Consider the following 26,103-nt stretch of genomic DNA (forward strand, 5'->3'; position numbering starts at 1 on the left):
CCCATGTTATTATTGAGCAGGTGAAGTTCTTTCATGGTCTTTGTTGTTTTACATTTGCTTTACTCATTAACATAAATGAAAATACCAATCAATATTCATATCAGAAATACATTCATTTGTCAATTGCAGCCATAAGTTGGCTATGGATATGAGACTGGCAAAAATCAACAAAAGCACTCTCTGAGTATCAGTTAATTTTTATTGCTTGTATTAGCATTTGTATTTATGCTATTCATCTATTATCTCAGTAAAATTTATAATAAACATATACGTCTTTTTCAGGGAGTCAGTTGTTAAACATTTACCACCACATCACTGAATATCTGTCAAAATTATTCATCTTTTCTTCTCTGTGGCTTTTTAAAAGAAATTATTGGGGCCAGGCATGGTGGCTCACGCCTGTAATCCCAGTACTTTGGGAGGTCGAGGCAGGTGGATCACGAGGTCAGGAGATCAAGACCATCCTGACCAACATGGTGAAACCCTGTCTTTACTAAAAATACAAAAAAATTAGCTGGGCATGGTGGCAGGCACCTGTAGTCCCAGCTACTCGGGAGGCTGAGGTAGGAGAATGGCGTGAACCCGGGAGATGCAGCTTCCAGTGAGCCGAGATAGCACCACTGCACTCCAGCCTGGGTGACAGAGTGAGACTCTGTCAAAAAAAAAAAAAAGAAATTATTAAATATGCATTTTTCATATTCTGGTCTTATATATTGGTGATTGTGTCTAGGAATCTTCTTGTGATTTTGCTGACAATGATTATATTCATTCAGATTGAAGAAAATGAATTAAATATCTTGTGCCCACACCAGGGTCCATGATACCTCACTGATCACCCACTACTGATTATATTAGCAGTCATTATGTCTTTGAGCCAATTTTCCAACCAGTGGAAGTGTTGACACAAAACATGATTTAAATTAGTAAAAATTTTGTTTTGTGTGCTCATTTCATTATTTCCTGAGTCTGAAGATGTCCTTCCTACACAAGCAACCACCTACATTGACCCAAACTCTTGAGGACAGAGTTTGTACTTAGTTTTGTCATTCTTTTCAGAATCATTTTTCTCTTTTTGGGTTACAAGCTTCAAATCTGGCCCACAAACTGACCTTCTCAACAGTGATAGTAGTGAGGAGACAGAGCTCAGTCCTAAGTTATCCTAAAGCTCATTCAACCCCATTTTGTAAATCTTTGTCAACCCAGTGCTCAGCACATGGCCTGGCACTTAGTGGAACGTCAGTGAATGTTATCAATGTCATCCAGCCCTTTGAGGGCTGCAATACTGCTATTAGTTCACTCTGAATAATGTGTCTTTAGAACAGTCCAGAAATTGTTGTGTCCTACAACCAATAATAGTCTCTGCCTCCTCCATGTCTTGCCAAGTGCTTGGGTCACATACCTTTTGCAGCTCTCTTGATTTTACCTAGGTGTAGCCCAATCAAAGAGAGCACCATTCAGAGGAATTATAATGCCAGATGAACAAAGCCAAGATCTACTTAGGTTTTTTCTGGGCTTCAAGAAGAGTCTGGAGTTTTTTCTGGGGTGGGGCAGGTTGATGGTAGGGAACTGCTCTGCTAGAGAGGTTTTGGCAATTACTCAGAGATGTTTACAAGGATTTATTTCTTAGAGTGGTTTGATTTCCAGAAAAATTGCCTTAAAAAAGGCTGGATAAAACAGGTTCCACATTACACTTGTATGAGTTGTCCTGAATGGCATAAATTATTTTTCCTGAGGCTATTAGCTCAGAGTCTGGGCAACACACTGGTATTTTTACAGGAGTCTAATGCATAGAGATCACGGCTGACTCTCTGTTTTGTATAATTCCTGACCTAGTACTGAGTCTCACCAAATGTTGATGATCTTCAACTCATTCAGCAACCAGGAAATAATCACATTCAGACATTTCTACCTGGCTTGTCCCAGCTACTAATGCCATCCTTTAAAACAGAAATACTCTTCTGAACCCTATCAATAAATGTCATGGTCTTAAGATGACATTGCCAGGCCCCTAGACCCAGGTTTCCTGTTTCCTCCTGGGATGCCGCCCCCGTCCCCCTGTCAGAGAGCGTCTCTGGGTCTTGGCTGAGGTTGTGCCTAGTGAGTTCTTGTCATTGAACACTGACAACAGCTCCCCTCACTTGCAGTTTTCCTCGTGGGCTACTTTCTTCAATGTGGATCCTTTTATCTCTTTCAATTATAGTAAGACCAATAGGAGGAAAGTCTTTTGGGGAACAGCAGAATTGCAGGTTCTAGGCGGGTGGGGAAAGAACCTAATTCACAGCCTTGGGTTGACTGGTTGTTGCATGTGCCTGGGCAGCTCTGCCAGCACCTTGCACAACCAAGGAGGCAAGTCTATGGAGGGTGGGGGTACACAGGGAATTCACCCTGCTCCTGTCTGCCTGTAGGGACTTGTCCACATAGTTCAAATGGCTGTACGTCTCAATTCATTCTGAAGTCTACTAACTGGTTATGTTTTCCTGAACCACATGCTTAAACCAACTTCTTCCACATAAGTAAGCTTTTACCCATATGATATCACTATTACAGGAAGGAAGGATTTTGTCACTCTACCCATGGTACGATGTGATGTAGTCACCAATCCTCAAAGCTTAGTTACAATGGTGCTGCGTGATTGGAGAGTGAGTTGTTTCTTATGATGGTTGATTTTTTATTGGACAAGGGCTTAGAGCCTAGGCTACAGGAAGTTGTTTATTTTGGATATAATCCTAGAAGTTTTCCTTTTAAAACATTCTTTCTACCTTTCCTATTTTCAATACCCATCAGTTCTATGTAAATATTACTATCTCTCTCTTCTTTGCCCAGACAGCCATCACACTATTTAGCTTTTCCTTCTATAACATTCTACTTAAAGAGGTTGCCAGAGTCACTTTCCCTTCTCTAAAACTGGGGATTAAAATTCCCAGCCTTCCAGAACGGGTAAATAATTGCTTTGTCATGAGAAAAATCAATATCTGCCACCACAGGAAGTGGGGCAGGAAGCAGTTGGACAAAGGCCTGCACTTCAGCTGTGCAGCAGAGTCATTTATGTGACCCCAAAGGTTATGCTTTCCTGCTTGTTTTACTAAAAGCTGATGAACCAGGCAGAGGAACCAGAGCCCAGAGAGGACTAGAAGTGTGTGCCAGGTACTCTCCAGTGGAGAACACAGGGCCCCGGGGCAGTTGCTCAGTTAGATGTATTGTTGACCCAAAGTGAGACTCAAGAGGAGATAAAGACTCCCCTTCAGGGAAAGGAAAGAGCAGTGAGCAGTTTACCCGCATTCCCCACCAAAAGTGAACTACTCAGATATTTTGGAGTTTTCGCTTCTAATGCTCAGGGAACTACAAGGACATTTTGAGCCTGTTCAGTCATCTTTTGATTGAAATCAGGGAAACTCAGTACTCCCATGGCTTCCAGAGTCCTTGAACCTTTCTAGCCCCACTTAAAAAAATAGCTTATTGAAATATAATTTACACACATAAAATTTGTCCCTTTAAAGTATATAATATGGTGGTTTTTAAAATATATTCACAGTATGTATAACCATCACACAGTCAATTTTAGAACACTTTTACCACCTCAAAAATAAAACCCCTGTACTGTTTACCAATCATAATCCTATTCTCCCATCACCCCATCCCTAAACAGCCAATAATCTATTTTCTGCTCTATAGATTTGCCTATTCTGGACATTTCTACTTTCTATCTCGCCTATTTTGTACATGGAATGTGTATAGTCTTTTGAGACCGGCTTCTTTCACATAGCAAAATGTTTTCAAGGATTATCTATGTGGTAGCATATATTAGCACTGCATTCCTTTTTGTGACCAAATAATATTCCATGATGTGGATATACCACATTTTGTTGATCCATTCACCAGCTGATGCACATTTGGGTTGTTTCCATTGTTTGGTTACTATGCGTAATGTTTCTATAAACATTAATGCACATATCTTTGTGTGGATACATGTTTTTAATTCTCTTGGGGTGAAATTGCTGGGTTATATGTTTTGAAACACTGAGAAACTTTCCCAAAGTGACTGCTCCACCTAACAATCCCACCAGCAAGGTATGAAGGTTCCAATTTATCCACATCCTTGTCTACACTTATTATTGTCTGATTTTTTTATTTTAAGCTTTCCTGGTGGATGTGAAGTGGGTCTGATTTGTGTTTCTTTTGTGAATAATGATGTTGAGCATCTTATCATGTGTTTATTGACCTTATCATTAAACACATCTTGTCATCTGTTTATTTTCCTATGGTAAAATCTCTACTCAAATCCTTGCCCATATATATATTATATAACGTGTATAATATATATTATATAATACAACTAATATATATTATATATTTATTAATATATGTTATATACATATGTTTTTGAGACAGGATCTCACCCTATTGTCCAAGCCAGGGTGTGGTGGTATAATCATGAATCACTGCAGCCTCAGCATCCTTGGCTCAAGTGATCCTCCCATCTCAGCCTCCTGAGTAGCTGGGACTACATGCCCATGCTGCCATGCCTAGCTAATTAAAAAAACTTGTATACACAGGGTCTCACTATGTTACCCAGACTAGTGTTGAACTCCTGGCCCCAAGTGATCCTCCTGCCTCAGACTCCCAAATTGTCAGAATTATAGGCATGACCCACTGCAGCTGGCCTCTTGCCCATATTTTTTAAAGTTTTTAGAAAACATCTTACCTTCTAGTTACGATAATTCATAAACCAGCCGAGCAGTTTTAGGGAGAACACTTTACATGGTGGAGTGATATGGATAATGGAGTTTTTAATATGTTTGGGTGGGTTTCTTTTAAATAGGCTTTTTAAAAAGCAGCTTTAGGTTCACAGGAAAATAGAGAGGAAGGTACAGAGATATCCTAACTACCCCCTGCTCCCCACACATGCACAGTCTCCCCAACTATCAGCATTCCCCACCAGAGTGGTACATTGGTTACGACTGATACATCTACATGGAGACATTATTATCAAAGTCCATAGTTTATATTAGAATTCACTCTTTACGTTGTATATTTTATGGGTTTTGACAAATGTACAATGATGAGTATCCACCATTGTAGTATCATACAGAATAGTTTTACTTCCCTCAAAACCCTTTAGTGCTTTGCCTCTTCATCCTTCTCTCAGACATTGATCTCTCCGTAGTTTTGCATTTTATAGAATGCCATCTAGTTGTAATCATACAGCATGTAACCTTTCCAGAATGGTTTCTCTCACTTAGCAATATGCATTGAAGTTTCCTCCATGTCTTTTTGTGGTTCAATAGCTCATTTGCTTTTAGTGCAGGGTATTTCATTGTATTGGATGGACCACAGTTTTTCTTTATGCATTCACTTACTGAGGGCTATCTCGGCTGCTTCTAAGTTTTGGCAGTTGTGAATAAAACTGCATAAACATCTATGTGCAGAATTTTATGTAAACTTAAGTTTTCAGTTCATGTGGGTAAATACCATGGAGTGTGATTGCTGGATCATATAAGGGTGTTGTAAGTTAGTTTTGAAGAAACAGTCAAACTGTCTTCCAAAGTGGCTATCCTATTTTGCATTCTCTGTAGCAATGAATGAAGAGTTCCTGTTGCTCCAGAACCTCACCAGCGTTTGGTTTTGTGTTTTGGATTTTGGCCATTTTAATAGGTGTGTAATAGTACCTCATTGTTGTTTTAACTTGCAATTCCCTAATAACGTAGGATGTTGAACATCTTTCCATATGCTCGCTTGTCATCCGTACGTCTTCTTTGGTGAGGTGTCTCTTCATCTGCTCATTTTTTCCCTTGGGATGTTCGCTTTTTATTGTTGACTTTTAAGATTTCCTTATATATTTTGAATAACAGTTCTTTATCAGATGTGTCTTTTGCAAATATTTTCTCCCAGTCTGTGGCTTGTCTTTTTTTTTTTTTTTTTTTTTTTTTTTTTTTTTTGAGACAGTCTCACTCTCGCCCAGGCTGGAGTGCAGTGGTGCTATCTCCACTTACTGCAAGCTCTGCCTCCCGGGCTCATGCCATTCTCCTGCCTCAGTCTCCCAAGTAGCTGGGACTACAGGCGCCCACCACCACGCCCGGCTAATTTTTTGTATTTTTAGTAGAGATGAGGTTTCACCGTGTTAGCCAGGATGGTCTTGATCTCCTGACCTCGTGATCTGCCTGCCTTGGCCTCCCAAAGTGCTGGGTTTACAGGTGTGAGCCACTGCGCCCGGCCTATGGCTTGTCTTTTTGTTCTCTTGACAGTATCTTTCACAGAGCAGAAGTTTTCATTTTAATGAAGTCTAGCTTATCAATTATTTCTTTCCTGGACCATGGCTTTGATCTTATATATAAAAAGTCATCACCACACCCAAAGTCATCCAGATTTTCTCTTGTGTTTTCTTCTAGGAGTTTTATATTTTTGCATTTTACATTCAGATTTATGATCCATCTTGAGTTAATTTTTGTGAAAGGTACAAAATCTGTGTCTAGATTCATATTTTTGTTTGTGTTAACTTTGTACATTTTAAAATTGTGTTGTCTTTTTTATTGTTGAGTTTTAAGAATGTATATTCTAGTTATAAGTCCGTCACTTGATTTATCTATGATACGAGAATATTTTGTCCCATTCTGTGGGTTTTTTACTTTTTCGATGGTGTACTTTGAAGCACCAAAGTTTTTAATTTTAGTGAAGTTCTATCCGTCAGTTATTTTCTTATGTCACATGTGAATTTGATATCATAGCTAAGAAATCATTGCCTAATCCAAGATCAGGAAGATTTACTCCTATGTTTTCTTCTGAAAGCTTTATAGTTTTAATGCTTGTATTTAGGTCAATTATATGTTTTGAATTAATCTTCGTATTTGGTGTGAGATGTTGGTATAACATCATTCTTTTGAATATAGATATTCAGTTGTTCTGGCACAATTTATTACAAAACTATTCTTTCCCAATAATTTTCCTGGCACCCTTGTCAAAAATCAACTAGCCAACTAAGGTAACAGGGTTTATTTCTGGACTCTTGGTGCTATCCCATTGATCTGTGTGTCTATCTTCTCAGCAGTACCACAATGTCTTGATTATTACAGCTTTGTGGTAAGGTTTGAAACTGAGAAATACGATCTCTACTTTTTCATTTTCAAAATTGTTTTGTTTATTCTGAGTACCTTAAATTTCCATATGAATTTTAGGATCATCTTGTCAATTTCTGCAAAGAAATAATCTGGGATATTGATGGGGATTGTCTTGAATCTGTAGATCAATTTGGGGAGTTTTGCATTCTTGGATGGTTCATTGCTAGCGTTTAGAAATACAATGGACTTTTATATCTTGCTCTTGTATGCCAAAACCTTGTTGGACTCACGTATTGGTTTTAATGGGCTTCTTTTATTTTTAATAGATCCTACTTCCACTTTGCACTACTCTCCTCATCTCTGAATTCCACCGTTTTTTATCTTTTTTAATTTCTCTAACACACTCAGCTCCCCCTTGTCACAGGGCCTTTGCACATGCTGTTTTCTGTCTGGATGTCACTCTTCTGAATTATTCCACCTGGTTAACTATCTTTCACCTCTCCCTCCCTAAGCTGCCGCCACCTCAGTCCATGTCTGGTCCCTTTGTGGAAGCTGTCATAGTACTGTGTTTCTTCTCAACATTTACCTTAGCTTATGAGCTCATTTGTGTTATATTTTGACCAATGTCAATTTCCCCAGCAGACAATAAGCATTTGTTTTTCTCATTATTATATTTTTCAACATCTACATAGTGCCTGGCACATAGTGGATACTTAACGAGCATGTTTTGAAAGAAAAAATGAATAAATAGCATTGGGAAAATGTACCTATCATAAAGAACTTTGGGCAGGTCGGTGGGGGGAGCAAATTTAAGGTTGGGCATTCCACCTGTGTAACCAATTCTGGCTTCCTTCTGGGCAGTTACATTCCAGAATGGAATGTGATTGTCTGGGAGAGCAGAGGCATTGAGTGTATAGCCAGTAACATGTTCCCCCAACCCCCACCTTTCTCTCTCTACTAAAGTTTCTTGCCTGGTGGTGGGAAACCCCGAAAGAAAAATCCAGCCATCTGAGTCATTTGCAGATGACTTCTTTGTCTGCTTCTTACCTTTCCTGAGGTACAGCTGACTTATGAGAGCGGGGGGAGTAGAGGAAGGTGGAGAGTTGAAAAGATTCATTTACTTTCCTTACCAAATTGATTCACGCTAACAAAAATAGGGAAATCCCCAACCAGCTGTTCCAGTGACTAGCAAGAAAAATATTCTCTTGGAACACTCCAACAAAAGACACACTTTGTGTTCCGGCTGTCTTAAAAAGAATGCTTTAGAGCCTTCCAACTATTGCCCACCCTGAATGCTTTATAATATCAGTGGCAATAGTTAGAACGTGCTCTTTTTTCTTGATTGAAATTCTCTTAAAAGTCTAGGTTCAGCTCTGGTGCTTTGGTGATGGCATAGATCCCCAGAATCAGGAAAAACGTTGAGGGCGGTAAAGAACCAAGAGAAGACTAGCTCAGGGGCCAAAAAAAAAATGGAGCCAAGATTTGGTGGGGCTGCCACCTGTCGGCGTGTGACAAACTTTCTGCCCTATTCTTGGAATCCATGTTCCAGTTGTCAGGCCAGACAGAAGGAAAATGTTTGCATACAGAGAAAGAAGGTTGGGAAGGAGATATTTCTCACTGTGATCCATATTTTAGATGTTCCTTATGCATCTGAAATGGGGTTTTGCTTCAGGTGTTTTGAGACCTTTCACCCATGGTGAAACATTGTATTGTGAAACTGCAAGACCATCACGATAGGGGCCGCTCTGTTTTGTCTTTGGGTCTTCATTGCCTACCACAATGCCTGGCTTAGAGTAGAGGCTCAATGAAAATTGGACAGACTGTCTTAAACGAGAGGATGCATGGCAAACTTACTTTGCAAAGTAGATTTTACAGCCCTGTGAAGTAAGCTCACCTCCTGCGTTTTTTATTTTATCCTGATGCTCATCCTTTTTATCTTCTGTGCCACAAAATACAAATACTTATAGGACTTAATTTTTAGTTGTTTAGAGTAGATAGTTATAAATAGATTCCATAAGCAAATAAACGAAATCATTGTTTTGCTGTCAATAAAATTTAAAGGAAAAATGATTCAAAAGTGAAAAATATAGCTTACTAGCTGTGGTTTTTTAATGCTTTGTCAAAGGAAATTTTAAAATACTAGGAATTTATATTGAAACAAGAATGGAAAAGGAAGTTTATGAAAGCACAATACTCAAATCCATTTACTTTCTTAGACTAATATATTAAGGTAAACACCATGCAAGAGCTACCCTCTCCTATATTTTCTCTTATTTCAGAATACTTCTGTAATAAAAGAACAAAATTACAATTTGAGTCCCTTCTTCTGAACTCTCCAAACCTTGTCGGTTATGTTGATGTGGGGTGTCTTAGAGCAGAGGTTTCTGAGTACTCATGGGCAAGTTTCCAGTTGCTTCCTAACAATATTGCCTGGGACAAAATTCTGGGACAGACTTCAAAGTTGGGGTGACTTTACTTGAGTTTAATAATTTTCAAATTGTTACATCTCTAAATGGGTCAAGATCATCGAACCTGGGTTTTCTTAGATTTCCTCCATTCTCAAAGCTTTGCTTATCATTTACATGCTGTTTTGATTCCATAAATATTCATTGAGCATTGACTGAAGTACTCATCTAGGTTCTGGGAAAAGGGCAATGAATAACACACAAGGTTCCTCTTCTCATGGAGTTTATATCCTGGTAGAGCTTATTATTTTCCCCATAGTAAAATGAAATAAAAACAGTATAAATCTCACAGCACTGCTCTGAGGATTCAATGGGGGTAGAGTAAGGAGGTGGAAGACAAAAATTGAGAGACAAAACATCCACTGGATTTTCAAGGATCTTGGCTGTGTATGGATGTGAGAAAAGGTTAAGGGAGACCCATTGTTAGGATGCAGACATGTAGGCATGATTTTTAGCTGGAAGGGAGGAAGCACTAGAAACCAAAATTGTTGAAAACATGAGAGAGAAGAAAAGAATGAGATCAAGAGTATAGGAGAGATTAACCTTGATCAGGGAACAGAATTGTGACTCCAGATGTCACGGGAAGAGTTCTCAGTGGAGAGACTGAAGGTGTTTTTACATAACTAGGCCCTGGAGACATGTCATTTAAAGTCCTGAATGGTTTCCCATATTAAGAGGTAGGAACTTTGAAGGTTAATGTGTGATGTCCCTGAGGCATTTTCCTTGCTAGATTATATGGTATGAGGTTTTTATCATGGAAGTAATTTAAATATCCCTAGAAACAATACACCAGTGTTTCTCAGAGTTTGTTCCCAATACCACCTACATCAAGTTACCGTGGTATTTATTAAAACTACACGCTCCTAGGCCCCATACCAGGTGCTTCAAAATAGGATCTCTGGAAGTTGAACTTTGAAAGTTTCATTTATTATTTTGGTAAAATACACATACAAAAAAGTTCCCATTTTAAAGTATAAATTCAACAATAGTATATTCACAGTGTTGTGCAACCTTAATCACAATCTGCTTTCAAAAACATTTTATCACTCCAAAAGGAAATTCTATACCCATTAAGCAGTCACTCCTCATTCTCTCCTACCCTCAGTCTGACAGCTACCAATCTGCTTTCAGTATCCATGGATCTACTCATTCTGGATAGTTTCTATAAATAGAAACATATAATATGTGCCCTTATGTGTCTGGCTTCTTTCACTTATCATAATGTTTTCAAGATTCATCCATTTGTATCATAATCCAGTGCTTTCTTCTTTTTTATGGCTGAATAATATTCCATAGTATGATATACCACATTTTCCTTATTCAGTCATTTGACAATAGACATTTGGGTGTTTCTTTCTTTTGTGTATTGTGAATAGTGCTTCTATGAACATTTGCATACAAGTTTCTGTTTTAACACTTGTTTTTCATGAGTATATACCTAGAATTGCTGGGTAACATGGTAATTCTGTGTTTACCTTATTAAAGAAATGCCACACTGTTGTATACAGTGGTTGTACCACTTTACATTTCTACAAGCAGCATATGTGGTTCCAATTTCTCTGTGTCCTCACCAACACTTATTATACTCCATGTTTGAAATTATAGCCATTCTGAGTGAGTGTGAAGTCATCTATCACTATAGTTTTAACTTGCATTTTCCTAATGACTAGTGACATTGAGCATTTTTCCATATACTTCTTGGCCATTTGTATATCTTCTTTGGAGAAAATTCTATCCAGGCCCTGTGCACATTTTTTAACTGCATTGTTTGACTTTTTGTTGTTGGGGTATAGGAGTTCTTTACACAATTTTCAAATATTTTCACCCATTCTACGAATTGTCTTTTCACTCTGTTGATAGTATCTTTTGATGAACAAAAGTTTTTACTTTTGATGAAGTCTAATTTATCTGATTTTTATTGCTTGCAGAAGGGTACCCAAGTTGATTATGATTTTTATGACTATGATTACAGCACTAAAACAACCAATCTTGCACTGACAGTATTACCAAGATCCTATCTGTTGAGGATAGTATATTTCTGATAGCTAGATTTGCTTTAGATGTATATATGTAAGTGTATCAAAAATTATGCCCATTTCATTTACCTGTGTCTTCTTCAATTAAAATATACTTTTTTATTAGCATAAGTATTTCACCTTTAATTTTGATTATAAATAAATTTCATGCCTTATTTAGAAGGGTTAAAGCAAAATAGAAAACAAAACTGCTAAGTAAAAATTGTTTAGCTATCATGACTTGCCTGTTGTAGTTTCATTGGTCTAAACGTTTACTTTTATATAATCTGTTTGTATTTCACATTTATTTGGCTCATCAAAAATGTATTGAGCATCTACCACATGCTTGATAATATGCTAAGCACCAAAGATAGAAAGACCTGATCTCTGTACTCATGGTTTTTACCGTCTTGCAGGACACAAGAACACAGATGCTGAAAAGATTATACACACACAGGACATTTCTATAGGAGAATGAGACTAAGGTGCTGTGAGATCACAAAAGAAAGAATTGCAAACTGTATTCTTTTGGTGATGGGAACTCAAAAGAATTATTTTGGGCAAGGAAGTTCCATGAACTCATTTAATTTTTTTGAAATGTAATTCTGGCAGCAATATAAGGGTGGACTGGACTAGAAGAGACCAAAATCAGACAGTGAAGTCAGTAAGAATGGGTACTTGGGCAATGAATTTGCACCATACTCTTGTTCAGCCCTTAGAATTGTTCTAAAGAGTTTCAGATATTGCTGTGACATAGGTTTCTTGAACTTTTATTATGGAAAGTTTCAAACATATAAAAAATTATTTCGTGTACCATCAGCACAGCTTCAACAGTTACCAAAAACATGGCCAGTCTCATTTCATTGATTGCCCCTATGGCCCCTTTCCCAGGTATTTTGAAGCAAATCTCAGACATTATATTATTTCATCTGTGAAGATTTTTATGTAACTCCAACAGATAAGAACTCTTAAAAATATATCTCAATACTATTATCCTATTTAAATAAAGTTAATAATACTTTATTAATGGTATGAGGTTTTTAAAACTTAAGGATTTATGTAAATATTCAAATATAAAATTCTATATTATTTCTTATGGAGAATTTTTTTCCTTAATACCTTTGGTAAGGAATGCAAGAGTGATTTCCTTAAAAACTAAAATCATGCTTCTTCAAATACATACAAAATATACAGTCCCAGAGCCACATCAGTTATTAGCTCTTTTATTACATGTGTATAGCAGGGAAGTTTCTACTTTGTTATGCACTCATAGTTTGAAAGCAATGTGTATAAGTTGAGCTGCTGAGGAATTTTCCTTTGAGATTTTTTTTTGTACTCAATAATAATTCCTCACATTTGTGTCATGCCTTGAATTTTCCAAAGTGCTTTCATGTCTATTATCTAGTGAACTCTGAGAGTTCTGCTGTGCAAAGATGTCTATTATCTACTGTTTATAGTTTTTTTAATCAATTTTACTTTGTTGTGGCTTTTGGGCTTGGAATGAAATAATAAACAATATATGCAAAATCTTCTACTTGTGAGCCAAGAAAGACTTTGTAGTCAAGCCTGCATGAAGATGAAAGGAAATTAGTGTAACATCTCGACAGTTATACTTAATTTTCTGTAGTATGGGAATATTTGGCATTTATACATACACACACTACACACACATGTGTATAAGGATTTTAAATCCGTAATTACAACTCAGTATTTTCCATGGGCTCAAAACTCACCCATAAATTTCCTGAACCTCTTAGAAAGGGTTGTGTTAATAGTAAGATTAAGAAACATGGCAACACACAAATTAGGAAGAGTTTGGGGCTGAAACATTCCCAGAGATCACTCATAATTGATGCTCCATCCTTTTTATCATTCTTTAATTTTTGTTAACGTGCCCAGACACACACTAGACACAGTTATCTTCAAAACATTCTGTGGCAGAATAGCTTGGTGTCTGTTAACCAAAGACAGTGATACAAGTATCATATTTAATATTGATTTTTGCTCTTCACCCATAAAATATAAAACACTGAAGTACTCTTTTTAAACACAGCAAAAATCTGCCCCAGGATTAGAAAGGAGTACAGAGGTTGACACTGTAATCTGTACTCCAGAGGTGTGCTCTAGAGTAGTACAAACTTGGGTTTACAAACTGCTAGAGTTAAGGAAGCTGCATGACCTGTTTTCCAATTTAGGTTCCTCCAGTGGTGGACTGGAGTCTATTTTACCTGATCCCAAGAGCTGATTTTTAAATATGCAAGAATTTTGCAAACTAGTATTTAAACTGTCAGTTGCTCGAACCCAGCCAAGGTGGGAGTATTTACACCACAAAAAATGAGCCAACTTCAATCTGGCTTCGCCCCCTCATCCCCCAGAGCCATTTTACCAGCACACCACTGCCTCCCAGGTAAGTTTAAGGATAAAATGAGTTAGCTTATGTAAAGCACCTTTCATAGAGCTCCCCATAGAGAAAGCATTCAATAAATGCTAGCTACCATTATTGTTATTATTTGCCATTGAAAATAAATGCAGCCAACTCTCAACTGTTTATCAAACTGATAAATCATCTATGTCCTATGTTTGTTTGTTTTTGTCCCTATTTGATAATTTTACTAGCAGCATACAAAGGAATATGTTCAGACATAGGAAAAAAGCAGTGAAAACGTAATCAACCCATGGTAGTGCTTATTATTATAGCATCGTGATCTTGATAAAATATTTGCTGAGAGAGAAAGAATTAAAGTTCCAAAAAAAAATGAAAATGGGATTATATCTAAATTTAAAATATTCACTCCACTTTTGTCTTCCTTTAAACAGCTCATTGAAATTCCATTATAAATAGAAAATGATAAAATAATTTTGAACACTTGTAGAAAAATATGACAAGTCTGGATTTCAGTAATAAATCATAGAATTCCTGACACACATTATCTTAGGCCAAAAAGGGAATTATTGGTTCTTGTAAATCTCAAAGGTAAAAATCAAGGGATAGGTCTGAGTGTGAACACAACTTGATGCAGGATCACACCAGGCCATGAGTGCTCGGTTTCTCTGGCTTCTATTAGATTATTGCTATTTCCAATCTCCACGTGGCAGCCTCAGCAGCTCCAAACTCTGCCTTTAAAGTGGAATGCTCTTCCCAAAATCATGTCTCTCATTTGATTGATCTGGTTTTGGCCACACACCTGATGCCTGTTTGGGAGAATATCTAATGGGGTAAAGGTAATTTATTAAAAACAAAAAAAACAAAAAACAAAAAAACTGTAAGAGTATATCTAACAGGGTAAAGGTAATGTGTCCCCCTCCCCGTCAAAAAAAACCTGTGGCGTTATTACACTCAGATAAAATGGATGTCATGCAACCAAAATACAATTATCTACTCCAAATCATCTTCATTGTAATTGAACTCATGTTGATGGCAACTCATGTATACATGTAGAGCTAGCACACTGCTTTCTCTTGGAACAAAGTTCTGATAATAACCTTCTCAGATCAAGTTTCAGCCCAGGGCACTCCTGAGGCCATTAAAGACCCTAGTCATAAAGAAGCAAAAATGGAGATAGTATCACTACAGGAACTAATTTGAGAAACCCAGGTAAAAAAGAACGTTTTAAAAAGCAAATGCTAGCCAAAAAATATTTATAACACACCTCCTGCCAGGCACAGTTCAAGTTTCAGCTAATAGGAGAATATTCCTGGTATGATCTCGGTGCCTTCCTTAACCAAGAATTAGAGCCCCATGGTACAATGACCTTAGCAATTTTGGAAGCAGTAGCACCAGGAAAAGTGAGAGAGGTCAAAACGCTGTGTGTTCTGTAATGGACACAAACCTGTTGGCATTTAGAAATTCCGCAGTGTTTTGCTGTCCAATTTGTTTTAGAATTTCATTTCAGGGAAGTAAGTTCTAACTCTAATGTTATGGAGAAGTTTAAATATTTATACCAGAAAAAATAAAAAGCACAAAACCCTCTACCCCAGAGTCTCAACCATTGACAAGTTACATAATTCTAACGAGTGTCAAGTATCAAGCTCTGTGCATCTTGTTCTCTGCTGGGAAGGTGATGCTTCTGTTTCTCTTGGCTATAAGTTTGTTTGGCCTGAGCTGGATGTCAGCCTGATTCCTAACCCTCCTCATGGAGTCACAGGCTGTAATGCATGAGTCACAGAGGTTAAAATGCAGCCTTTTCTGGTTTATATTGTATGTGGATTCTGTAATAGTCTTGGAATAGTGTTCCATGATTCATATCCTACTCTGGTACGCCTTAGCCAAATGCATCTTCTGGTCCTGGTGATGTATATTGAGAGCCCTACGATGCTTACTGAGTATGGAGTGATTTAAAGAAATCATTTTTTCTATCCCCTGGGAATTTTCTTTCTTATAATATCCCACCCAAATGTGATTTGTTTAAAATATTGTGGTGCTCACCTTTATCTTCACCATTAAATATGTCATACTAAATAATCTTGTGACCATACCGAGGAAACACCAAATATAAGAAGAGCATTTATTTTACAAAAAAAGAGGAGACATATCTGTAAGCATTTTGGAGGGTGAGCATATTTCCCAAAGATCTTGAGACTGGATGGATGTGGGCACCCTGTGTGGCCCTGAAAAAAAAAACAAAACTATCTTGGGTCTTTTGTAATTGAACTAGAAACTGTACCAACCCAGAGTTTATAAACAGTATCATATAACATTTGTTTTGAAATATACAGAAATGTTAATGAGGTGATGGCTGTGAAATCATCTTTTACTAAGAAATACAATGTGTGCCCGCATCAAACAGTGGAAATAATTACCAATTTATTTTCTCCTATGAAAAAATGATACTCAAAGATCAGTGGGATCTTAGAAAGGGATCCGTGTTATTTGTGGAAGTATCATTAAGGCTAAATAACTGTGGCACCAAAGGACAGGCAGCATAATTTTCTAAAATACAGAAAAATTTAAAAGAGGCATTGCCAGAAAATAAATGAGAATATTCATTCTCACTAAGCTCTCTGAGTAATGTAAACATATCTGGCATTTGTCCCCATTTTCTTCCTGGGACCTTTTAAATCAAAGTTTAGTAATTCATTCTTAATCACCCACAAGCTGTTAGCTACCCCGTGGCTTGTAGCCATCAGAATTAATTGCAGGTGCCCATGTGGGTCTGCAGCATGCAGTAAACATGATCATGATGGATTCCTAACACAACCTGGCTGGCTTAGGGTCATTAGTGCTGCATCCCCTCTTCTTGTTCTGAAGTGTGTTTAATTCTCAGTGGATTTCTGAAGCAATATGTAGCCTTTCTTAAAGAAAATTGAAGAAAGTCTGTGAAATAGAAAAATAATTGGACTAAACTCTCAATTTTTTGGAAGGGGAAATGTGGGGAAAAGAGGGAGATGAGTTAAAGGCTTAAGCACTTCTGTGAAACTGTTTCTCTAAAGCAGGAAAAGTGAATTTAGTGATGTTATATTTACCCTGGAATTTAAGAAGAATAACTTTGGTGTTCAGAAGTCCAGACTTATTGATGTACTGCAAAACCTTGCCCGTCTAAGTGTGGTCCTGGGACGAGCAATATCAGCATCACCTGGGAGCTAATTAGAAATGCAAAATCTTGGCCCCTCCAGACCTGAATCAGAATCTGCATTTTAACATGGACCCAGGCAATTGGCATTCTTATCAACATTTGAGAACCATTGATGTAATCCATGCTTAGAATACTTAATTTATTTAGAGAGCTTATCATTCTGTCTAGAAGGCATTTATATTCCAGTTATGATTGCCAAAAAGTCCCAGAAAAAAGCAGGTGCAATGCTATTAGCTGGTAGAGCACACTCTGAAGGCAGCAGCCATGCCTCTCTGGTCTTTAGATTCCCAGCACCTAGCTCAGTGTATGAAATGTTAAGGTGGATGAATGGATGGGTGAATGGATGGATAGATGGATGGAGGGATGGATGGATGAATGGGTGGATGAAAAGCATGGTAAACCCCTAAAAAAAAAACGAAAGATGAAGTGAATATTTTTAAAAAATCAGTTACAAGCAGATTTTTTTGTGTTATTCCATAGTATAGGCTTGCTTAATATCACAATGACAGTAGATTACATGGCAGGCTAACAGTCTTATTTTGAAAATTGGACAGTTCTAGGCCTCCAACAGCCTATGGAGCGAGGTTTGGTTTGTGGAAGGGTGTTCATTCCAGCAGAGAAGAATACCTTCCCTCATCTCATCTGCTGCTGCATTAGTGCCCTCTATTGCTAAGTTCCTGTTTTCTAGCTAGGCCCTATTTCCACAGCTGGAGTATAAACCTTTTAAAGGCAGGACTCTGCCTGCAACATTGACTCCCCTGCCTCCAGCACATGTCCGCTGACGTAAACCAATATCTTTTAAATTTTTGCATATTTTTAAATAATGCCTGTCCTTTGGTGCCACAGTTGTATAGCCTTAATGATACTTCTGCAAATAATGGGGATCGCTTTCTTTCTAAGATCCTGTTAATACTGCTCATGCCACATTGGCTAATGCTGAGAGCTTATGACAACATGAAAAAATTCATTCCAGGAAGTAACAATCTGTGTCCTCTTTTCTCATCCCTAAATCCACCATTTCTTTTGGAAATAGGAATGATGTCTTTTTATCTTTTTAATTTGTTGTTTAAAAAATTACTGGTTCTGTTGTGCAGGCTGGAGTACTGTGGTGCAATCATGGCTCACTGCAGCCTTGACCTCCCTGGACTCAAGTAATTCTCCCTCCTCAGCCTCCTGAATATCTTTTTATTATTGGCTCATTTTATTATATTCAATGAATTGTTGGAAATTAGAGCCAGCCAAAAATTGTATAAATATTGGGCTGCCTCTGCTTCTCTGACACTAGATGAAGATGGCATTTGTGTCTGTGTGTCTGTGGGGCCCTCAGGAAGCTCTTCTCCTTGAGAGGCCTTGCCGGTGCCAGCCTCATCAGAGGGCAGCTTGGGAGGAGACCTGCCATGCTTACAGCTTAAATGGATTCCTGAAATGATGTTTCACAGTGTAGAGTCAGAAGAAGGGTAGGACAGTGAGTGGAAGAAGCATTGGCCATGAAATTAGAAAACCTTGATTTGAATTGTAACTCTCCTACTCACTACTTGTATAATCTTGGCAATTTTCATCATGTCTGTGAAATACATTGTACAGTGCATGACTGGGAGTCAGTGTTCACCATTTGCTAGTTTCCCTTGCCTCTCTGAGCCTGTTTCCTCATTATGATGCATAAAAATATCACATACTTTAGTGCTTGTCACATAAAACGTGCATAATGAATGCTTTTAATTCCCTCCCAGTTTGCTGGTCCCAGGTACCACCCACACTGTCTGGCACTCCCTGTTTCTCTGTGTTGGATCTTCTTAAAGTGTTCTGTTGGATGACCTTCACTTGTTCCTTGACACCATGGTCAGAAATCATGGTTTATCTGCCAGGTGGACTTCCTTCCAGCACCTTCAGTAGTTTCTGTCCATCCCTGACCACCCACTAGATCCCTCATTTACCCAGCACATGTTTCTAGATCCAGGATCTCCCACTACTAAGTAAAAAAAAACTTGTGCTATTTGCCACCGGGAACTGACTTGAAAATACTAGAATCCAGAAGGTTTATTCTTGGGGCAATTCCTCTTCAAATTCCAGTACTTTTGGCATTCTTGAAGCAAAGACAAATTTTATAAATTATTTCTTTAAAATTAACTTAAAGTATATAGGTTCATCATAGAAGAAAAACGGACTTAAATATAGATAATAAAAAGAAAGAAAAATAAGTTCAGTCGTAATCCTATTATACACAGAGAACAATTACTTGTCACCTTGGTGAATAGCCTTTTAATTTTTATATATGACTCAGCATGGTGGCTCACACCTGTAATCTTAGCACTTTGGGAGACCAAGGTGGTCAGATTGCTTGAGCTCAGGAGTTCGAGACCAGCCCAAGCAACATAGTGAAACCCCGTCTTTCCAAAAATACAAAAAATTTATCCAGGCCTGATGGTTTGTACTTGTTGTCCCAGCTCCTTGGGGGGCTGAGGTGGAAGGATGGCTTGAAGCCAGGAGGTCAAGGCTGCAGTGAGCAGAGATCAGGCCACTGCACTCCAGCCTGGGTGACAAAATGAGACCTCTTAAAAAAAAAAAAATCTTTATCATGAATATGTAATATTCATTATTAAAAACCTTTATAATGAATATATAATAAATGCATTTTATATAAATATACAAATAAATGCAGATAATATAAAATGCATTAGCATATATTATGTAAGTATATGTTAAAATATTTTTAGTATATAGGTATGTATTTGATCCATTGGCCTCTAACTAGTCCATGTTTTCAGAAACCATCAGAAACATACACACACAGTCTTAATGTTCTTAGAGTTTTATGGCTTGTATTTTTTTCCACCTGATTATCCCCTGTGCTATTGAATATGAATTATTGTTTAAACAGATCAGTATCTAGAACATTGCTTAGCCTGTAGTAGTGTACAATGGATAAATATTTTTAGAATAAATGAGAAAACATATCCTAATGTAATTCTGTGTCAATTTTGAGCTTTCAATGTTGGATTTTCTTTTAAATGGGGTAAATCTGTTGATAAATTGTTATGAAAAGTTCACATGGAAAAAAAGCTTCAATGGATCCTGAAATGATGTTTCATGGTGTAGAGATTAAGATAGATCTTCACTAACATCTGTTGATGAACCCGTCTGCCATAACTTCTTATTTTAGAACCGCACAGTGATTTAGCACTGAATCCTATTTGGACTAATTTAACCCTGCAAATCTGAAAACGATCTTTCCTTTAAAATTTGAGGGCTTCAAGTGCAATGTTTTTAGGGATTGGACAGTTACAAGAGGAACGAGTGCCTTTGAATTCCCTGCTAGGAGGCACAAACCCCGATGCCCCTAGGGGCTGGCAGTGATTTCACAGGTTAAGTGGTGCAGATGGGAACCCACTGCAGTCACTCTGCAAAACTGGGGTGCAATACATGATGGAGAGTCAGCGTTCGCCCAGTGCTGGTTTCCAAAGGGCAGCCACTACTAAACTTTCATGTGGCAAGGTGGGGTCCAATGGCACCAGCTTGTTTTCTTTCTTCAGGAGAAGTAAAAAAACTTGAAAAATTATGTGAAATTCTTGATTCTGAAATAATAGCAGCTCATTTAATTTAAAATATGAAACTATGCAAGCAAAACAAAATCCACCTGAGAACAATGAGCCTCTGGGTTAAACTGAGGAACTGTTTAAATTGCCCCAGTTACTCAAATGCCAGGTGGCAGACGACTGGCTGGGTCTGCCTTATTCAAGGGTGCAACACGTCGCTCTTGTGAGCCAGATCTAGGTTCTCAGTGGCTCCTGCAGGAAGTCATAAGTAGAGGCAAGAAGTCCCAAGCTGGCAGTCTGCCAGGCGATTCCCGTAGGTAATGTCAATTCAAATAGAGGAGACTGCCAATACCTGTGACCTGGCACAGTGAATTGGCAAGCAGATCTGAAAGAGGTCTTAATACATTGTGAATAAGTCCTGATTTCTAGAGAGATCTCTTGGGCCGAATTATTAAAACTCTCACATTTACCTTCTCTTGGAGCTCTATTGGAGTTAAAAGTCTCTACTGAATCTTCAAAAGGAAGCAAATGTCAAAAATAGATAAATCCCAGCCAAGTGATGGGAAATGTCATTTCGGGATAATAGTATCTGCACATTGGTCATTAAAATACATTCTTTCCAATGAATGCCCTTAACTCTGCAGGATGGGAACATAGCTTTAATCAAACAGGTTCCCAGATCAGAGTACATCAAAACATGAGCAGCAGATTCTGTGCTGCCTGATCAACAGAAGAAAGAAATCCAGAACATTTTCTTTTACATTTAAAATGCTTTATGAGGGAAATGGGTAGTTAGTCATATTTATTATTGAGCATTTACAAGAATATTTGCTTATTGTTTTATTTCCTTATTATTTATTTTGAGCTGAGTTTCTGGTTATTAAGAAAGGGTCTTCTTTCTTAAAGGGTAGATACCTGATTTTGCAGCTAAAAGGAGCTAAAAGGTGCATCAAACTGAAACACCTGCCTAGAGGTAGGAAAAGGGATCCGATTTTCTCTAGGGACACCTACTGATCAGTTCTAAGAGACACAAGTCCCTGAAGGACTTCGTTTTTCTAGTGGCTTTTTCTAATGCTGCTTTGGTCCTGAAGGAGTTGCAGATAATGAATAACTAAGAGAAGACGGTCGAGTTTATCGAGCGGATGGGGGCAGGCTGTGAATTTAGTAGGGAAAGAGAAATGGATCTGTGAAAATGTCTAGGAAGATAGGAACAAACTTGTACCTGAACATCAAAATAGCACCCTAATATCTTATTAGCAACAAGCATACCTGGGGCCCAGGTGTTGATTTCCAAGACCATTCTCCAATAAAAAGAACCAGGGATTCTTGGAGACACGAATGATTCTAGGGCTGGAGCAAAAAATATACAAGAGGAACCTAGGGCACCCTGTTGAGCCAGAAAATAAGCAAGTTCTAAAACAAAACAAAGGCCAAAACGTACGATGATGAGAGTATTCAAAGGAACACAGGAGCCAAACTGAAAGAGCTCCCAATGGCCAAAGCTGGAACAATTTGACAAATAAAGAATTATTTGGATTATAACTCAAAATACAAAATAAACATCCATGAGTCCATGTTATAAATAAATGATTGAATAAATAAATAGTATAAAAGAGACAAATCTCCCAAGCAGAAAAATTCCATATTTTATGGAGATACTCTGGCCTCAAGGAGATGGAATGTAACTCCCAATTCCTTAATCGAGGCTGTGTATAGTAACTTCTTTCCAAAGAGTATAGTCCGGGAAGAAGCAAAAGAGTAACTTTATAGTGGGAAAACCTTAGAAACAGTACCTCAGCTGGGTGCCCAAGATCACCGGCACAGTGACAAGTCATGTTGATGCTATGCTATCCTTGATATGATGTGATGAAAATGGCATCTGTGGAATCTGTGACTTTCTCCCCAAAATCCATAACCACAGTCTAGTCGTGAGAAAAACATCAGACAAATCCCAATAAAGCAACATTCTACAAAATATCTGACCGGTACTCCCCAAAATGACTGTTCAGGTCATTGAAAGCAAGGAACACGTGAGAAACTGCCACAACCATGAGGAGTCTAAGGACACATCCAATTTACATTCACATCCAAAATGGAATCCGAGACAGAAAGAGGACCTTAGGTGATAACTAAGGAAAGGGGAACAAAAGTATGGACTGTAGTTAGTGACACTGTGTCAATTTTGGTTCTTTCGTGCTAATAAGTATACCTTATGTAAGATGTTAATAATAGGAGAACCTGGCACATGGTACATGGGAACTCTGGGCTATTTTCACAATTTTTCTGTAAATCTAAACTGTTCTGAGAAATAAAGTTTGTTTTTGAAAGAGCCATCCTGGCCTGCACTAGGAAATACTTACTCCATACATTGTGGACCCTTCCTCCAATACAAGATTTCTCAAGTAGCTTTCTTGGTTAAAAGGGCAGTGATGTAAAAACAGGCATCATTTTACCAAAGGGCCACCAGATGGCTGTCATCTGGCAGAAGTCTACTTCCTGGGCTTTCTAGATGCATACGTGACTATCACTGGGAGCATTCAACCTCCAAAGAAGAGTTCTACTAATTATGTCTGTCTAAATAATGTGATAAATTTAAATTTCAAGTGACAGCAGTTAGTTCACATTGTAAATATACAACTCAGTTTGTTTGTACTAAATTTAAACCAAATTGCCTACTGTGTCCCAGGAAATATTTTAGCCAGTTACTTTTGATTTTCACAGTTGGGCTATGTAGAAATTTCTTTTGGAGATAATTAATTGGAAGCACTTACAAGTTTGTAGCTTTAATTACATACTGCTGTAGTCTGCTCCTGGTTAAAAAGGCACCCGATAGGCCGGGCAAGGTGGCTCACACCTGTAATCTCAGCACTTTGGGAGGCTGAGTCAGGCAGATCACCTGAGGTCGGGAGTTTGAGACCAGCCTGACCAACATGGAGAAAGCTCGTCTCTACTAAAAACACAAAATTAGCTGAGCATGGTGGCGTATGTCTGTAATCCCAGCTACTCGGGAGGCTGAGGCAGGAGAATCACTTAACTAGGGAGGCGGAGGTTGTGGTGAGCAGAGATTGCGCTATTGCATTCCAGCCTGGGCAACAAGAGTGAAACTCAAAAAAAAAAAAAAGCCCCTAATAAATAGTAGTGATATGTTAAAGAAAAAATGCTACTGTTGAAGTTGCTGTTAATTACATGTTGGGTACTGCTTACTTCCTATGTAAGATCCAAATTCTTTGGATGATTTGTTCAAAGGCTGGAACAAGAGATATGCAGAGGCACTTTATAATCACCTCTTGCCTTCTGAGGTAGTCATTTGTACCTACCTCAGCTACTCATAAGCTCCTTCAAAACTAGGGCTAAGTATTGATCACCTTTGTATTTCCCATGCAATGGCCAAAGGGCCTTGCCTCAACACATTTTGGTGAATTGGTTAAACAAGGTACACCTCTGTGGTTCCTATGCCTTAACTGGAGGCTTAGACTGGAATCACAGAATAGTCAGAATGTGCCATCTTGATTACTGCTTCCTTTCTACCCACAGACATCAATAGTAAAATGAGACACTTTTGTTCTCTCAGATTTCTGTATTTTAATGCACTACAAATTATGTATTTTAATGCACTGTATTCATTTTTCATATCAATCACTGAATAATTAGAAGGTATTTCTTCTTAACAAGTGTCAAAACATTTCATAGCCCCAGTTTACTTTGTAGAATTTTACATTGTGAGTAGGTGAGAGCCTTAATCATCAGAGTAAAACCTTAAGTGCTAAAATCCACTCTGTGGTGACATTTACTTAATTGCTTTACAAGACTGAGGCTCAGTCAAGTTTGTCTTCCTCAGCAACTCTTCTTTTTTGTCTTATTATGCATTTAGACGGAGTCCCTGGTGGGCCAGGGGACAGGGGTATTGGCATTAGACAAGGTTTCTATTCCAAAGGAGATTTAGTCTGTTATTATGTCTAAACTTTCCAATTCGTAGTCCATTCTAGTTTTTAGGATTAACGTACATCTTATCTGCAATATAGTAATATTAGCCTTATCCGTCATTGGAGAGTGAGTTCACCACCTAGTTCTTTCCTGACCTGCCCCTATCTCCTTCTCTACCCCTTCCACCATACTCCATAGCTTCAACCAAAACTTCTACTCAAGTGGCTTCCAAATCCAGATCTAAATCTCTGACCTTAATTCTAAACCCAAGATGCCTGCTTTTCCAGACTCACGAATTTTACTTTTTGAGGAACCATATTATTTTTTCCTGACACTTATCACGATGCTTTGTAGACGATAAGAAAGTAATAAACCGGGCATGGTGGCATGTCCCTATAATCCCAGCTACTCTGAGGCTGAGTGGGGAGGATTGCTTGAGCCCTAGAATGTGAGTCCAGCCTGGGCAACATAGTAAGACCCTGTCTGAAAAGAAGAAAAGAAGAAGGAAGAAAGGAAAAAAGGAAGGAAGGAAATGAACAAATGAAGCTTTATTCACAATAGCCAAGATAGGTAATCAACCTAGGTGTCCATCAATGGATGAGAAAATACGGTATACATATATATATGCGCATTGGAATATTATTCAGCCTTTAAAAAGAAGAAGGAAATCCTGTCACTTTCTTTTTTTCTTTTTTTGAGATGGAGTCTCACTCTGTTGCCCAGGCTGGAGTGCAGTGGCCCGATCTCGGCTCACTGCAACCTCCACCTCCTGGGTTCAAGCGATTCTCCTGCCTCAGCCTCCCGAGTAGCTGGGACCACAGGTGCCCGCCACCACACCTGGCTAATTTTTTGCATTTTTAGTAGAGACGGGGTTTCGCCGTGCAAGCCAGGATGGTCTCGATAATCCTGTCACTTTCAATGACATGGATGAACCTGGAGGACATTATGCTAAGTGGTGTAAGCCAGGCACAGAAAGCCAAATACAGCATGATCTCACGGGTTTGTAGAATCTGAAAAAGTAAAATTCAACTAGTGGAATAGTGGTTATCAGCGACAAGGGCAAGGCTGGGGCAGGGTAATGGTAGGGAGAGAGATTGGAAAATGTTCTTCAAAGGATACAAAATTTCAGACAGGAAACAAAAATTCAGGACATCTGTACAACAAGGTGACTAGAGTTAATAACAATGTATTGTATACTTGAAAATTGCTAAGAGAATAGATTTTAAATATTCTCACCACAAAAAAATAAGTACGTGAGGTAATAGATATGTTAATTAGCTTGATTTAGCCCTTCCTCAGTGTATTCATATATCAAAATACCATGTTGGAACACAAAGAAGGGAAAAACAGACACCAGGATCTACTTGAAGGTCAAGAGTGGGAGGAGGGAGAGGATGGAAAAACTACCTTTTGGGTGCTAGGCTTACTACCTAGGTGACAAAATAATTTGTATACCAAGCCCCTGCGACACACAACTTACCTATATAACAAACCTGCATGTGTACCCCTGAACTAAAATAAAAGTTAAAAAAAAAAAAGAC

General features: G+C 38.2%; 1 protein-coding gene and 1 long non-coding RNA gene across 2 annotated transcripts in view; one reads left to right on the forward strand and one right to left on the reverse strand.

Moving 5' to 3' along the window:
- The window catches only part of FRMD6 (FERM domain containing 6), a 247,698-nt gene that overhangs the window by 46,838 nt on the left and 174,757 nt on the right, over positions 1 to 26,103 (forward strand). The window lies entirely within an intron of this gene.
- The window catches only part of LOC112628668, a 55,476-nt gene continuing 44,246 nt past the window's right edge, over positions 14,874 to 26,103 (reverse strand). The window contains exons 3-4 of the long non-coding RNA XR_003120459.1: positions 15,959 to 16,140; positions 14,874 to 15,065 (exon numbers count right to left, since the gene is read on the reverse strand). This is a non-coding gene — a long non-coding RNA (uncharacterized LOC112628668). The remainder of the gene's footprint in view (positions 15,066 to 15,958; positions 16,141 to 26,103) is intronic.

Source organism: Theropithecus gelada, chromosome 7b (assembly GCF_003255815.1).
Source record: "Theropithecus gelada isolate Dixy chromosome 7b, Tgel_1.0, whole genome shotgun sequence".
In the NCBI taxonomy this organism is placed as follows: Eukaryota; Metazoa; Chordata; class Mammalia; order Primates; family Cercopithecidae; genus Theropithecus; species Theropithecus gelada.